General features: G+C 35.6%; 1 long non-coding RNA gene across 2 annotated transcripts in view; it reads right to left on the bottom strand.

Annotated features, from left to right (window-relative positions):
- The window catches only part of LOC137246840 (uncharacterized), a 330,118-nt gene that overhangs the window by 301,694 nt on the left and 10,194 nt on the right, over positions 1-18,230 (bottom strand). The gene's annotated exons all lie outside the window — the stretch shown is intronic.

Below are 18,230 nucleotides of genomic sequence, written 5' to 3'. Positions count from 1 at the left end.
CAATATATGCTATATACCTAAGCAATCAGTGAAATTTGAAGCTTATAGCTGTTAAAATGGGGTAGAAATTGCGAAAAGTTTCTTATCTGAACAACCGGTTGTATGAGATATATACTATATATAGAACCGATCTCTATGATTTTTTCAGACAACAATATATGCTATATACGTAAGCAATCGGTGAAATTTGAAGCTTATAGCTGTTAAAATGGGGTAGAAATTGCGAAAAGTTTCTTATCTGAACAATCGGTTGTATGAGATATATACTATATATACAACCGATCTCTATGATTTTTTCAGACAACAATATATGCTATATAAGTAAATATTCGGTGAAATTTGAAGCTTCTAGCTGTTAAAATGGGGCTAAAATTTGCGAAAATATATATATATATATATACTATATATATATACTATATATACCACCATATATATACTATATATACCACCGATCTCATAAATTTTTTCAGGCAACAATATGTTCAATATACGAAAGTATATGGTGAAGTTTGAAGCTTCAATCTGTTAAATTGGGTAAGATATTACAAAAATCCTCTTTTTCTGAAAAATCGGTTGTATGGAGGATATATGCTATAGTGGTCCGATCGGTCGGTTCCGACAAATGTCTAATCGGACACCCAAATACACCTGCTCACCAAATTTATCAAGATATCTCAAAAATTGAGGGACTAGTTTGCATACAAACAGACAGACGGACAAACGGACAGACGGACATGGCTAAAACAACTCAGCTCTTCAACCTGATTATTTCGGTATACTTAATGGTGGGTCTATCTATTTTCCTTTAAGGACTTACAATTTTCGGTTTCGTGACGAAATTAATATACCATTTCATTTTCATGAAAGGTATAAAAATTAAGAATTTTCCCAAATTAGGTCATAGTTTGTTTTGATTTGATAGTTGGCTCAAGTCTGCCAACCGTTTTCTGGACTAGTTCAATCTTAGTCACAAATTTATTTAAATCGAATGTGCAGCATACTTTTATCTAGTGAGTTGGCATTCTTGGCTTCCAGGGTATTTATTTTTTTAAGTGGGCGTGCTTTTTATTTCTTCAAAAATTTTGTAAAACTCATAAGGCTTTCGTGAAATTTCATTTTCTACTTTTACTCTGAATACCAAATCTGATAGTTTTCAACTCAAACAGTTATACCCTATTAATTAATATATGTATATGAGTATTAAATATTGGTTATGTTTTTTTCATCTAAAGCAACAGTTTATGCTCTTTCTATGTACATAAGACATGACGCTACCTCGAGTACTGCAAGTGTTTTTAAACTTTGAGTCAAATATAAAAAACAAAATAAAAAGAACTAAATTTTTATGAAAACAATATAAGATTGCATTTCGAAAACCATATCTAGAAAGACAATTATAATCTCAATGATAATCCTTTCATCTTCTGTATAAAGACGTAATCCTTTCATGCTCTCTCTACTTTAACTAGTTTTCACCGTCGAAAACATAAACTGCTAACCTTTGCACATAAGAAATTTTGCAAATTTTTTCTTTCTCTCCAAACGTATTTCGTTAAGTGTACATATGTACATACATATTTGCATGTATGCAGCATACACTCACTTTCGTGTGCATACTACTTTTTGCAATTACTCACATTTTCCGTTTAATTGGAATTTAAACTACCGCAACTGAATTTCTTGCTTGCCTTACACTCGTTGTGTATATATATACATTAGGCTGGGCCGAAAGTGAACAAGCAAAACCCGACCAATAAATCTGAAGCATAGAGCGGTGAAGATGAGAATCGCAATTACACTTTTTTTATTTTCCATAATTTAAGAAAATTCTTCCCTCGATATTCCAACTGAAACTGTGCAAACCATTCTCAAAAACATTTTTAAAAATTCAAAAATTTGAAAAAAATTTTACGAAAACTTCTAACTTTTTATTAAGAGTGTCTGAACGTTTTCAAGCTCACAGTTTTGTAGCCCAATCAATTTTAGTCCAACAAAGTACAACAAAGGCAGTAAGTGCATTTTACTGTCTTTTTGTTATGAGCGGCAGTACAGTTTATTGGCCTCTCAATATTTGCATTGATTTTGACAATTTTTTTCCGAAGGGTGTTTTATAGTTGTTTCTTTATAACAAATAAAGCTACACGCCCTTCATTTGCAATAAAATCTAAAATACGCCCCAGAAACCCAATTTTCAAAAATGAATGCGAATTTTTAGTGCTTACTAAAAAAAAAATCGGAAACTCTAAATAAAAATCCGGAATTTTTGAAAAAATTTCCTTAAACTATGGAGTTATTCTGCCTATGGGAGATTCTCAAGGAGTATCGAGTTCAACCTTAGCCTTTAAACAATTTTGAGGTATTTATATTTAAAATGGCAAGAACAATACTCCTACCAAATTTTAGTGTGATATCAGCGGCTTTCTATTTAGGACTTATACAATTTTTTAATTCCTTTCATTAAATTTCGGCGATAATACATCCATTTTCCAAAAATTTACTAAATATATATTATGGTCAAAAAATCGAAATCCACTCGACAAGTTTCATTACTTTTTTACTTAGTATTTGTGAATAAATTATGAAATATTTTCTATACTTCGAAATATCAAAAATGTGGGCGTAGTTATTTTCTGATGACGCTTGTTTTCCACAAAAATCTACTTTGAATCGAGTTAAATTTGTCCAGTTAATCTTTTTAAGATATCAAAACATTTGCTCTAGTACTTAATTGTGTTAAAGGGCAGGAGGAAGGACAGACAGATGACTGGATCCAATAAGTAGGAGCGGCTCCAACCGATTTTACTAATTTTTACAGCAAACAGTTAAACACCCTTAAAAAGTTCATTACAATATCTTGATTTTTACTCCATTTTATTTCCTTTATATTAGGTCAGTTGAATGTTTGTACGCATTTTCAATACAAATCTTGCAATCGATTTTTAAGTAATTTCTCATTAAGCTACAAACGTGAAACTTCACATACAGGTCAAGACACCATGACAAAGAACAAAAGGGAAACAATTTCCGTTAGGTGGCGCAGGCATCGAAATAATTAGATGAGAATTTGGAAATTTGAAACTGGCTTTTAAGTAACTTCTCGATGAGCTAGAGACTTGAAATTGCAAACTTAATTCAGAGGCCGATGACAATATAAATACAAAAAGTTTCGACAGGTGGCGCACTAATTGGGATATTAAGAAAAATCGTACGGACCCGGGGAATCTTGCGATCAACTTTCAAGAGGCTTCCCATTGAGCTACAATGTTGGAACTTCATCCACATACTCACTTGTAGCAATTCAAACTTGGCATATATGAACAATTTTTAAGTAGCCTAAAAACTAATGTAGGCTGTCGTATATTTCTGATATATGGCTGATTCTCCGCAAATCCTCAGTTTTGTGAGTGCAAAATTGAAAAAAATAAACGTGCGAGTTTTGAATATTTTTTGATATTTTAAATTCATTTATACTTGTGAAATGGACTGTCAAAGTGGCCAAGCTTAAAGTATAAACTTACAGATTTGACAGGTAAATCTCTGAAATTCGTTTCCACGGTTGTGACACTAGTAACAATCGATATAAAAAAATACATTACAGGACATATTTGACATTCTTCGCTTTATTTATATAAAAGTTAAATAATATTTAACCAAAATCAAGTAATTTTTCTATGTTATTTGGTGTATTTCGCGCCAGGAGAAATACGGGTTAAAATTGGCGTCACTTCATTCTCGAGCTTATATGAAAATTGGACATCGGGATAAACATCAAGCTCTTAAAATTATTTAAAAACTTATAAATAAAATTATTTAATTCAATAAACTTATAAAATGAGACTTTTTCCGCCTTTTAATGCCGTTAGTAGAAATTATCAGTCATTGTTGAATTTTTGAGCACTGAAATAGACAAAAAAGTTTCAGTTAGTTATTTATTCACTGGCCTTAGATATAAATTACCTACCGCAAACTCTTCTTATGTGGCATGTTTTTCAAAATTGAAATCTCTTTATTATGAATTTTAGACACTTCTGTTTTACTTTTTTTCGTAGAAGGCTGGTGGTTTCTCTTTTGCATCTTACTTGAGGAGTGTATAATATTTTCTTCATGTGCGGATTTTGTCTTCCGTGGAGCTCTTATTTTACTACTTTTCTGTGCGGCTGAGTTGAATAATAAATTTTCCATGAAATAGTGCTCGCACTCTGTGCCAATTGCACACTCAGAACAGCTGAGAGAGTTGAAAAAAACGATGTTGGGGTTTTGTTTCGACCAAGTATATTGGTGCACTTTCATGGTATACCTACGAAAGTAAATATTTCTTGAGGGAGTTTCGAATCGACAATTTCGATATCATCTTTTGTCACGACGTCAAGGTATATATTTTTGACTCGAGAGGGTAGAGTTTCGACAAACGTTTGAAAATCGGGGATATCATGTCCATATTTAACTTGACCATCAGCTTGTTTTTTCAATCCGTAAATAAATAATGATAAATGTATAGTTTTCACCGTGTGCATTTTTGGCAAGTAAATATCCAAAATTTTACCCACGTGAGCTGTGATGGCTCCTGGATCGTGTCTAAGCGACTCTGACAAAGTAGAAAATCCTTGAGAATGAGCAGATGTATAAAGCATTCCTGTATGAAATGTACACTGAGCTCTGCTTTCCCCAAAATGCACTGAATGAAATTCACTGAAGTCGATGAGTACGATTAATTCTTCACATGAAATATTCACAATCAGTTTTTCCAGGTAAGATTTTTGGTGTACACGTCGATATTCGTGACCCATGAAATTTTCCATTTCTTCCTTGAAAATTTTAATTGCTCTTTCTATAGTACAAGTAATCTTCTTTTTAGCTGTCAACTTTACAGAAATAGGATTTTTGGTCTTCTCATTGACTCGATCTTCTGTGGACGTTCACCACTTTTCATAGCTAATTTCTTGTTCATGCTGGCCGATCTCACAACTGAACTGAACTTCCTTTTTTTGGCATGCACAACAGGTCCTTCGGAGACAATCTTCAGACCTATTATCGCACCAATACTGTCTAACACTTTCTCCAGTGAATTTTCGCGCATGACATTTGCATTACATAAAGCAACAATCAAAAGTGAAAAATTTTCATGAATCAAACAAGCACAAGTGTCACGATTTGAAACTTTAGGTGCAACGCAATATGCTGGTCGAAGTTTAGCGAATGTTGAATAGCTCAAACGAAGAGAATTTTCCATAGAAAATATATGGGGTATTCCATCCCATTTCGACCAATTTTGAATCCGACCCCTTTAGAATTGGCTGAAAGTTTTTCTTCTTTTTCTAGCTTACGAAAGAGGCTTTTCAGAAGTTTTTCAAATTTTTTCGTCCAACTAAAAAAAAAGTTATGAATTTTAAAAAAAACACCGTTTTTGTTTTCAAAATGCTATAACTTTTTCAAAAATTAACCGTTTGGAATCTTTTTTTTTTTAATTTGTTTTTAAATGTACTTTTCGGAAAAATTTCATAAAAATTTTTAAAGTTTTTTTTTGTAATTTTTCAGTTTTTCGAGACTTTTCGAATTTCGCCCTTTTTTTCTCTCATAAAAAACTTCAATCAATTCTGCAATCATCCCCACTAATCCCGGAGTGGGCCGAAAAAACGGTGTTTTTTTCAAAATGCTATAACTTTTTCAAAAATTGACCGTTTGGGATCATTTTATTTTTTTTTTTTTTATGTTTTTAAATGTACTTTTCGGAAAAAATACAAAAAAAATTTTAAAGTTTTTTTTTCAATTAAATAAAAAAAAAAATTCTCGGCCCACTCCGGGATTAGTGGGGATGATTGCAGAATTGATTGAAGTTTTTTATGAGAAAACGGCGAAATTCGAAAAATCTCGAAAAACTGAAAAATTACAAAAAAAAAAAAAAACTTTAAAATTTTTTTTAATTTTTTCCGAAAAGTACATTTAAAAACAAATTTAAAAAAAAAGATCCCAAACGGTCAATTTTTGAAAAAGTTATAGCATTTTGAAAACAAAAACGGTGTTTTTTTTTTAATTCATAACTTTTTTTGAGTTGGATGAAAAAATTTGAAAAACTTCTGAAAAAGAAAAAGAAGAAAAACTTTCAGCCAATTCTAAAGGGGTCGGGTTCAAAATTGGCCGAAATGGGATGGAGCACCCCATATATAAAACATATTTCTGTCTTTATCATCAGAAATACTATAATTTCAATTGATATTATTAACACTGAGTTATACATCAAAACCTCACGAAATTGTGACAATTTCCTCAAAAGTAGAGAACCTGCCACGGTTGTGACATTTCAATGAATAACTGTACATTACAAAAATGCAATTCAAGCTAAAATATTTTCCGACCCTTTTGAAGGTTGTGTTAGCAAATGTTGAAAAACACGTAAATTGCAGTACACACAATGTACCCTTTCCGAGTGGCAAATGCCACGGTTGTGCATTTTCGAAACATACCGTTTTTGGTTTTAGATTATATATAAAAAAATACCGGTGTGATTAAGAACGCTATATTAACAAAAAAACGTTCAGTGACGTCTGCTGATTGAAACTGACCCCTGCATGGTGCAGGCAAGCTCGCACTGTAGTAATACTCGCATAAACAATTGGACGACATTATTTTTTTCAAACCTAATCGACACTTTTCTAAGTAGAGTTAGGAATCGAGAAATGAATACCAGCAACTCCGAAATGTGAAATATTTATCAGTGAATAACGTATTTAATATAAATAAAAACTATTATTCCCATTATTAGCGATTTCAGTCTGAACCAAATTTAATCATTCAAGTATTGAAGTTGGCGACATTCCACGGTTGTGACATTCGTATGGTATTGCCAATGATAACTTGATAAAATTTTAATATGATGCAACAATTTATCCTAAACTATTTGAATGAAGACATTTTTCAACATTGAGCGTCCATAGTTCATTGATAATGCTTAATGAGTATTAGAAATCGCCAAGCGACACAAAACTGAGAGTTTGCGGAGAATCGCCCATATACTATATTGTATACACTCAAGTATTGTATGCATTTTGAATTAATAAAAGTAAGTTTTTCACCTTGTTATAAATAAGGCACTGTTGTTTTCCACCTAGAACTAAAAAGTCGAAAAAAAAAATTTTAAGAATTTCCTTTATATAAATGAACAAAATCAGCGAAAACTGTATCCTTATATAAAGACGTGTTCTCTCTGAACTTTGGTTTTAAAATTTTGACTTAAAAATTGTAAAAATATTTATGAGAATTAAAAATATAAAGGTGAGATATTTATTTATTTTTATTTATTTATTTATTTAATTATTTAAAGTCAACTAACAAGAGTGGTCGACTAACAAAATACAAAGGAAAGTAACATAAAAAAAAAGATAGCGTAAAAATATATACAAGTATAGAATTAAAAATGGAATAAATTAAAAATTTACAATTTATTTTAACATTGAACAAGAACTTAAATTAAACTATCATTACAAATTAAACAAATAAACTTTAAGATATCAGTTGAGACTGAAAAGTATACCATTGCGTAAGGCAACAAACGAACATTCGATACTAATGCAATTATACAAGTCGTTATAGTACGAGCACCAAACACGTATAGGATCATTTTTGTCAAAATTTCTACGACACAGGGGTAAATGGAAGGGCACGTAGTGTCTGGACGTCCTAGCAGGAACTGCAAAGCTCAATCGACTTAGCAGCTCAGAGGAGTCAACCTCACCTAGAATTAGCTTATGCAGGAACATTACCCCGAGTAATATTCTACGATTTTCCAGAGTTGGCAAATTAATGAGAAGAAGTCTACTTCTATAAGACGGAAGATGAAGATTTGAGTCCCAGTTAAAGGCCCGTAGAGCAAAAATTAAAAATTGTTTCTGCACAGACTCAATACGCTTTATATGAGTAGTATATAATGGACACCAAACACACGAGCAATACTCAAGTATTGGGCGGACCAGCGAAGTGTAGAGGACTTTGGTCAGATACGGATCCTTGAACTCCTTAGCCCAGCGTTTCACAAAACCAAGGGTACCCATTGCTTTATTAGTAATAGCAGAAATATGTGAGTTGAAGCTCAGTTTCGAGTCAAACAGAACCCCTAAATCGTTAATCGAAGATATACGCTCCATAAGAGTGCCATAAAGTGCATAAGACGACAGGACAGGCTTCACGCGATGAAATGTCATGAACTTACATTTGGAACAGTTTAGAACTAATGCATTAATTGTACACCAGCGTTGAAATGAGTCCAAATCAACCTGAAGTAGATTTGAGCGAGTTAACTCCGAAGGCAAGCATGTATAGCAAATTTTTACATCATCGGCATACATTAGAGCTCGTGAATGATTCAAAATCTGTGGCAGATCATTTATAAAAAGAGTAAAAAGCAATGGGCCTAAATGACTGCCCTGAGGTACACCAGAGGTAACATGAATTGATTTTGAAATAATATTTTTATAAAGCACCTTTTGGGTTCTATTAGAAAGATAGCTTGAGAGCCATGAAGTCAGACTCTTCGGAAAGCCCAGTAAATCAAGCTTCAGAATCAGAAGTTCGTGATTCACTGAATCAAAAGCTTTACTAAAATCCGTATAAATCACATCAGTTTGCTTGCAAGCCAAAAAACCATCCCGAACTAAAGAGGTAAACTCAAGTAGGTTTGTGGTGGTTGACCTACATCTCACAAACCCATGCTGAAAGGGTGATAATATGGAAATACACGAATGTTGAAGCTGACAGGTAATTATTTGTTCAAAGGTTTTAGGAATAGCTGAAAGCTTAGCAATTCCCCTATAATTCTCAATATTAGATCTACTACCCTTCTTGTGCAGAGGTATGATAAACGACTGTTTCCAAATTGATGGAAATGACGCTGATTGCAAAGATAAATTGAACAATTTTACGATCGGTTCTGTTAAGTTCACAGCACAGAACTTAAGCATACAGCCAGGAATACCATCGGGCCCTGGAGAAAAAATCGGTTTCAGAGCTAAAAAACTCTGAAGTACAGTGGCACTATCAATGACTGGATTGAGAATACAGTTAGAACTAACTATCTCGAACGGATAACTACCGGTTTGGGTACAGGTTGAAGAATAGGTCGATTTGAAAAAGTCTGCGAATAAGTCGGCAATATCATGGTCAAGGCTAGCATTCTCGCCACCCAAAGACAAAGATGATGGAAATCCCGAAGATCTGCGCTTTGAATTAACAAACCCGTAAAATTTTTTAGGATTTTTAAAAAACTCAATTTTGCATCTTGTTAAATACGACTTGTAGCAGTTTTGATTCAGGCGTTGGAAATTGGAACGGGCAACTAAATATTTAGAAAAATCTTCAGAAGAACCAGATCTTTTAAAACGCTTATAGAGCCTCGATTTAATATTGTTCAGGTTAGCAAGTTGCCTCGAGAACCAAGGTGGTTTACTACTCTTAGCCTTAACAAAATGAACCGGAACGCAACGATTAATAAAGTCACTAAGGTAACTATAAAAAATAGACGTGGCAGTCTCAACATCAGTACAAGTATAAAGGTCAGACCAATCGTGGGAAGCTAACAGTTGATTAAGCAAATCAAAGTTAGCCTTTTTAAAACATCTCGAACGAGAACGACATAACACTTCCATGCAATTAATCGTAGGCAGTAGATTGTCCAGTGTAACCTCAAGTGTAGGGTGCAAGGGATCTTCAGGCAGGGATAAGGCAGGGATTCGACTGAGACCAGTACCTATTGAACTATCACCAAAAACTAAATCTAACAACTTATTTTTAGAGTTCACCACGTTATTAATCTGAACTAGCGGCAATTCCATAAGCGAACCAATGAAATCATGCTGAGTAACAGGAGTCAAAAAGTTTGAATCATCGTTGCCAATCCAACTAACGTATGGTAAATTAAAGTCCCCAAGAACCACTAGGCGATCGTTATCACGCAAACGAGAATGAAGGCTGTGGATAACTGCTTTATGGCAATCATAAACGTACATATCTGACCGAGGCGGTATGTAGGAACAAGAAATATATAAGAAAAAATTCGGGAAAAAGAGCTTTACAGCTATGAATTCAATGTCAAGCGCGTCCTCAAAGCTCAACAATTCAGTAGAAATACTGGACAATACAGCTATCAGGACACCGCCTGCTCTCGATTGACGATCACACCGAAAAACAACGTAGTCATTTGAAAATAACTCCGAATTTAAATTATCAGGTTTTAGCCAAGTCTCTGTGAAAGCAATCACTTCCGCAGTAAAAGTAAAACTGTTAAGGTAAAATGCATTTAATTTAGAACGTAAACCACGAACATTCTGATAGTGAATAGTTACTTTTGAATCGTATTTGCAGGGCTGGTAATCAAGTTTTTTGAAACTATACGTGCGCGAGGCTCAACCTTCGACTTTGTGGTGTACAAATGTACCACCGAATGTATAGGCCAAAAAAATTTATCAAGAACCATATCAAAATATACATCTGGAACTGATATTTTAAATGAAGAAAAATCCCTCACATACTTAAAAACAAATTTATGTGCACTAATGTTAATAGAACCTGTACTATTAATCTTAGCTAAGATATAATTAACGACATCAGACTCCGTCAGAGATGGATGCAATCTTGATACGAAAATTGCCCGTCGGGGCGGCACGGCAGTAACCAACCTAGGACCAGCCGGATCTAAATTAGTGTCACCCAAATTTCCAGCAACATCAACAATGTTATCGTCATTCGATACAGCGTCATTACCATTTAAAGTACGCGCAGTGTTGCTATCATCTACAATATTTTGATTATTAACAGCATGAGAAGAGGCAGTGTTCATAGAAATGTTAGCGCCGGCATTAGCAGTGTTAGTAGCGCAAGGCACTTCGGCAGAGCTAACAGCAACATTGAAACTGCTTTGGACATTAGCAGCAAAAACGGGGCCAGAACTCTTTTCAATGTTAGCGTCGGCAGAATTGTTACCCATGATTGTGCCTTTGTCTTTGTTTCGTTTCTTTTTTTTGCCAGCACTACCCCGCAGTACGCCACCCACCGCTTCATCATAGAGCTTATGTAAATTACTGAGCTCAGAACGTAAAATTTCCAATTCGCCTAATAACCGGTTTTTGTCCGCTTGCAGAGAGTGTATACCGGCAACCGCGCTTGCTTGCTGTGCTCGCAAACTTTTCACTTCGGCAAGAATAGACGATAACATAAAATTTAGATAATTATCATTTACATGTTGTTGCTGTTGTTTTTGTACAGCAATAGCATTGTCATCAACAGCACAATCGCCACAAATATACATCTCATCCGAATTTTTAAAATGATCCAAATCGGCAGCTAAGGTACCAACAACACATTGCAGGTGATAAACTTTTTTACATTTTTCACACTGCACACTGCTTTGAGCGCGTTCAACTCTGTGTCCACAGAAACAGGGCATATTGTTTGTGTAAAACAGCTATGAAGACAAAAACAACGTGTAGACAAGGCAAATAATATGCGAAGCAGACAACTGTCAACAGCTCAAATCAACATACACCTGCACTGCTTTTTAATATATATTGTTTATATTGTTTATATATAATGAATTGCACGGAATTGATTTAAAATCTGCTTTGCACAAATTGTTAATATTTGATTATATTTGTTAATATTTGTTAGCACAAAATACATTTGTATTACACAAATAGAAAAATATCATAAAATATCGTAAAACGAAAAACACAGAGCTCTAGTGAAACACGTCCGTACACAGCGATAGACAATAACGTTGCCTCACCAAATTTGGTACATGAGCTTATCTGGATCCAGAATAGATTGGTATTGAAAATCAGCGAAATCGGATGATAACCACGCCCACTTTTTATATATATAACATTTTAGAAATCACAAAAAACTTGATTATTTAGTAAATAATACACGTATAATGTTGAAATTTGACGTGTGGACTGACATTGAGACTCTTGACAAAAATTTAAACTTTTTTTTAAATGGGCGTGGCACCGCCCACTTCTGATAAAATCAATTTTACAAATATTATTAATCATAAATCAAAAATCGTTAAACCTCTAGTAAAAATATTCGGCAGAGAGGCTTCCTTTACTACAAGGATTGCTTCGAAGAAAACTTAACGAAATCGGTTGAGCACCACGCCCACTTTTATATAAAATATTTTTAATAGGGTCGTAGACGGAAATAATAAGCTATATCTTAGCGAAAAACAGCTTTGCATCAATAGAATTTTACTTTCTAAATTGAATTATAACATTAAATTGGAAAGCACTAAAATTTTTGAAAATGGGTGTGGCACCGCCCCTTTTTTTTCTAAGCAATTTTCTATATTTCGGCAGCCATAACTCGAAGAAAATTTGACGGATCGTAACAAAATTGGGTACACATATTTTCCTTATAGCAGGAAATATTTGTAGTAAAAATGGATAAGATTGGTTAAGGGCCACGCCCACTTTTATATAAATGACTTTAAAAAGGGTCGTACGCAAAAATAATAAGTTAAATCTTAGCGAAAAATAGTTTCGTACCAATCATATTTTGTGCCATTATAACAAGAAATGGGAAAAAGTTCAAATCCTGAAAAATGGGCGTGGCACTGCCCCTTTCTTACAATGCATTTCCCAACGTTTCTGGAGCCATAACTCGACGAAAAATTTGGTGCACATGTATGCCTGTTAACAGGAAATATTTTCAGTAAAAATGGATTAAATCGATTAAATCGCCTTCTTTTATATACAAGATTTTGTAAAAGTGCGTAGATGCAGGGAATAAGCTATTTCTGGTAAAAGTTGGAAAATTTCTTCAACAGCCCTGCCCTCTTTTTTTTAATTTTTTTTTTTTTTGTAATAACGCTTTTTAGTACAATATCCCTTGTGTTTTTATGTTTATTGTTCTGTTATATCTTTATTTTAAAATATACAGTAGGGAAATCCCCCTATCTGAAGGAAAACTGCATTTTTACATGCTGTTCTTGTTGTTGTAGCGATTAGGTTACTCCCCGAAGGCTTTGGGGAGTGTTATCGATGTGATGGTCCTTTGTCGGATACAGATCCGATACGCTCCGGTAACACAGCACCATTAAGGTGCTGGCCCGACCATCTCGGGAACGATTTATATGGCCACATTAAACCTTCAGGCCTTCCCTCCCTCCCCACCCCCAAGTTCCATGAGGAGCTTGGGGTCGCCAGAGCCTCGTCTGTTAGTAAAACGGGATTCGCCGCTCGAAGGTGAGGTTGACAATTGGGTTGGAGAAGCTATATATTGCGCTACACAACCCCTTGTATCCCATTTTTACATGCTCAAGGTTATTGGTGTTACCCTCTGCATCCTTTTTGCTTTTTTTAAACGAAAATTCATTCAAAATAGAACCATATGTACGTGTATTATTGCGCAGCCTTATAACACTATTAAGCACACAAAACAAATAGTAACAGCATTTCAAGTGTACAGCTGGGTATGTAATGTTCGGTTTCACCCGAACTTAGATTTCTTTACTTGTTTTTTTTTTATTATTTAGTATAAAAGAGTTGCATGCAAACATGCAACATCTAGTCAAAAATGCCTCCGAGATTCTCTCAGCATAAGCGTAACAATAAGGGTGGTCTTTTGACAATTTTCTTGTTTTGAAAACGACCCAGTCTAATAAATGTATATACTTACAGAGATATGTATCTAAGTATGTAGTTATTTGATGCACGTTTACACTATCAACGTTAACCTATGTATGTAGTGTGATATGGTTTGGGTAAAAAAAAATACAGCAACAATTTTCATTTGAGCCCGGCCACACTTTGTGTTTGTCTTTGCGCACAAATTTGCCCTTGGTACGAAATTACAACGAATGAACGCGTACAACAATAAACACAGCAGCATTGCTCCATAAAAATGCTACACTGCTCAACACCTTCCGGTGCTTGGCGAACTCTTGCAAAATGCTCTTAATCTAACAAACACTTGGTCTAGGGAATGCGGACTCAGTATCAGCAGTGAAAAAATTGAGATGGTGCTTTTTACCTGCAAACGCATTATACCGGAATTTACCCTCCCGGCCCTAAATGGGAGGGAAATCAAACTCTCTACCGAGATTAAATATCTCGGAGTTATTCTAGACAGGAAGCTTGACTGGAAGCGAAATGTGGAGGAACGATCCAGGAAAACCACAATGGCTCTCTACGCTTGTAAGTCGGCAATCGGAAAAAGGTGGGGTCTCCAGCCACGCATAGTCCATTGGATCTAAACGGCAGTGGTGAGACCCATACTCTTTCACGCCGTCACCGTATGGTGGACGGTACTCGATATCGAATCTAACAAGAGCAAAGTAACGAGAGTGCAGAGGATGGCGGCAATGCTTACCAGCGGCACCTTCCCTCCACTCCCACCAAAGCTCTTGAAACCATATTATTTCTTCTCCCAACTGATCTATATGGTAGATACTGTGCCTCCTGCAACGCGGCAAGGGTCAACGCTATCGAAATATGGAGGGACTGTAGGCTTGATCACACCCGGATCCTGAAGCAAGTCCCCGAAACATTCTTGAAATTGGGCCATACAAAATCGTCCCCTTGCTGGGACAACAAATTTTCCACAAGAATCCCAGAGAGGAACGAGTGGGGAAACGGCGTGGAGCCGGGATCCCACGAAATCTCCGTTTCTACAGATGGCTCTAAACTAAATGACAGAGTCGGCAGCGGAATATTCTCGGAGAAGCTCAATCTAAGCGATAGCTTTCGCTTAACCGATCACTGCAGTGTTCTTCAGGCTGAACTCATAGCTGTATGTGAAGCAGCCCTCTATCTTGCCAACCTGCAGGTGACCAATTCTATTTCAATTTTCTCTAACAGCCAAGCTGCCATAAAATCGCTGCAATGCAGTAACACCTCGTCACTAGTGGCATTGAAGTGCAGAGAAACCCTCAACACACTAGCTGAAAATTGCAACCTAAGCATAATATGGGTTCCTGGCCACTGTGACATCTCAGGAAACTGCGCCGCGGATGAGCTAGCTAGGGAAGGCACCAACCTGCAAACAATAACCTCCGCTGGTTGGGTCAGCCCTCCTCTAAACACTTGCAAAAACTACCTGTGATCGCTTTTCACGGATCAGACAAACCCCAGATGGGCCAAGGAACCTACATGTAGTATAGTCAAGCAAATCTGGCCTAAGCTGGATGAAAAGAGATCGCAATCGGTGATATTGTTAAACCGTATCTATATAAGCCCACTAGTGGGCCTTCTTACAGGTCACTGTCTCATGGGCACTCACGGTGCCTATATGGGCCTGCAGACAAATGACTTCTGCCGCAGCTGTAGGGACGAGGAGGAGATAGAAAGCGTAGAGCACTATCTGTGCCACTGTCCCGCACTGTCAAAAACCAGGTACCAATGCCTCCACAAACACTCCTTTGGGTACCTAGCGGGCTTGAATCTATAAACCCAAACAACATCTTGCGTTTCATTGGGCAAACGCGCTGGTTTAGCCTCACTGGGGTCTAAACTTTCTTCTTCTTCGAAAGTAGGGTAACAGGAAATAGGGCCCCCCTCGTTGTATCATAACGGGCCACAACAGCCTACGTGAGTCTCCGCTCGGACAGCGGAGGCAGCCACTTTAACCTAACCTAACCCTACTTCACCTCCTGCTTTTGCTTGATTTTGGCGGGCCAGGTCCTTCAACTTCTTCCACTCCATCAGCTTACAAATTTCATCTGTTGCGTTACGCTGCATTTCCGGTTACCATCAATCGCCGTTTAAAATATCTCTTCTACTGCTTGTATAGCAATATTTTCGTCGCTTCTCCTTCTTATGTTCTTGTTTTACTTGGTTCTTCTTCGTTATCATATTCTGCACTTTTGAAGCTGAGCCAAGCAGTGATTCGACGTAATGGCAATTTTTGGTTTTCATTGTACGCACTCCGTGGTACACACACACACACACACATGCTTACCGCACACAGTATTCCGCCTGTATGTATGCAAACATTTATAGAAAATTCGCTGCGTGTGGTTACATGCATTCACATACACAACCACGCACACATGTTCAACAAGCACACTTTTATTTGCATATGCATGGCAGTTAAATTTTGTACATTCATGACTATGCTTGGCTTGTGTTGTTGTTTTTTCTTGTATCATTGGGATGCCTTCAATTCATAGCGTAGTTTATATGTTATTTATTTATCTCAATATTCATTCATTCAATTCAAAAGTTTTGCAAATATTTTCTCATATTTATTTAAAAGGCAGACGGTGCACTAACACACACACATCATACACTTTAAAAGTTTATCTATTGAGAGTGTATACAGTTTGAGTGCCCAGATTTTATATTCAAACTTGTGTAAGTCAAGGTTGATTTAACCGAAAGAAAGCGCATACAAGTGCAGTGAAAAACGTTTTTACTTTTAAGGAAATAGCATTTTCTTTCAAATTTAAATAGAGAGAACTATGCACGATTAATTTTAGTTGTAGTAATAGAGAACAATGAAAAAAAAGTTTCAATTATTACAAAATTTAAGGAAGGCATTTTTGCTTAAAACTAATAAAATTTCATTTCATACAATGCCATAATAGCTTAGATACTTCCTGGTGTAAATTAATGTTTTGATGATTATATTATAAAAGAACTACGGTTTGCTCCAAGTATTACTTTATTAGTTTTTTTAGCGGTCCCATTGTTACTTATTCTCATAGGTCAGATTCGTATGCAAGTACATAGTTTTGTTTTAGATCATAGAGACCCCAAACCAACTTGTAAACTCGGTATGCAAAAAATATGCCATATTTTACAAATTTGCATCTGCGTGCATATTAAATGCATATATCTTACATAAAGCCATACAAGAATTTCACTACAAACCATTTCGGCTCCATGCCCCCCTTTTAACTAAACGATATTAGTTTATGTATCCCACCATTAATTGGGACTTAAATGCCTAAGCGATTTTGGCTGTTTGGTAACAAATCATGTCAGCTAACCCTGTTTTGCAATAACTCACGCTAAATGTTAGCATCAAGGGAGGTCAATACTTTCTTCACCTGCCCCTCAAAACTCAGTGGAGGTCTGCTCTTTCCTCTGCTTTCAAATTGACTTGTCAACTGAAATCCTTTCTTGAACGTGGTGCTATCGTCCTTTCGCATAACATTACCTATCCAGAGAATCTTTTGTGCTTTTATTTGCTACAATATTTTCATATCTGAGTGAAGCTCATACAGCCTATCAATATAACCCCTTCGATACTCGCCGTCGACATCGCGAATAGAACCATAAATCTTTCTCGAACACTTTTAGAGCCATCTTATCTTTATTCTATCGTTTTTGTCAATTCTCAACCACCGTTGTATGTTCACATCACGAAACGAAGCCTTCGAACTGGCATTGGCAAAAGTAACGGTGGGAAATATGGTGGAAGTTTTCAAAGATTTAGAGCATGAAACAAATGTTTCTGAATGAGTTTATTTGGGAATCTAACTTTGCAGGTGTATTTGAGATAAGATTTAAGTTATGTAAAGGTTTTTGATTGGGAAAAAGTTTTTCTAAGCGGGGTCGCCTTTCCGCAGTGATTTGCCAAACACTCCGATTGTATTTCCGCCATGAAAAGATTCTCAGTGAAAACTCATTTGCCTTGGAGATGCCGTTCGGCTGCCAATTTTTAGGAAAAACAAAAAGAAGCACAACGCATATTGGAAGACAACTCTCTTCTAAAGTTATCGCATCCAGTATTTTTTTTTATAATTTCAATAATTTCAAAGTAGGAAAGGACGTCGTTTATTAGGGGGCCACTATTGCCACCAAGTAATGTTTTGGACTAAGAACTTAAAAACATGTTTTCGCATTTATGTAATTGGAGGCGAAACAATAACCGAAAATGCAATAATAAAATCCGGCGATCGAGGGAAAGTTTCAAGACCGATATGCAGAGTGTAATTAAGTACTTAAGCTATGCAGATAACACTTATTGATTTGAGGGGGGATTTGATTTGAACGGGGATGATGAACAAAAGAAATATATAAATTATTATTTCTATTGCCAACGAATACATAAATATTTATCTTTCATAATAATAACGAAGCAATGTAAAAAATAAACGCTGACATATAATTATTATTAAAAAAAAATGAATTTTCGTTTGACCATTATTATGAAGCAATGTTTTTGCCATACATTTTTAATTCGAGCAACGTTTTCGATTTGAAAATTTAAAATAATTCGAAATTTAGACTTTAGCTCTA

Source organism: Eurosta solidaginis, chromosome 3, assembly GCF_040869045.1.
Source record: "Eurosta solidaginis isolate ZX-2024a chromosome 3, ASM4086904v1, whole genome shotgun sequence".
NCBI classification, from domain to species: domain Eukaryota; kingdom Metazoa; phylum Arthropoda; class Insecta; order Diptera; family Tephritidae; genus Eurosta; species Eurosta solidaginis.
Note: the sequence above shows the minus strand (reverse complement) of the source record. Positions and strands in the feature narration are given on the sequence as shown.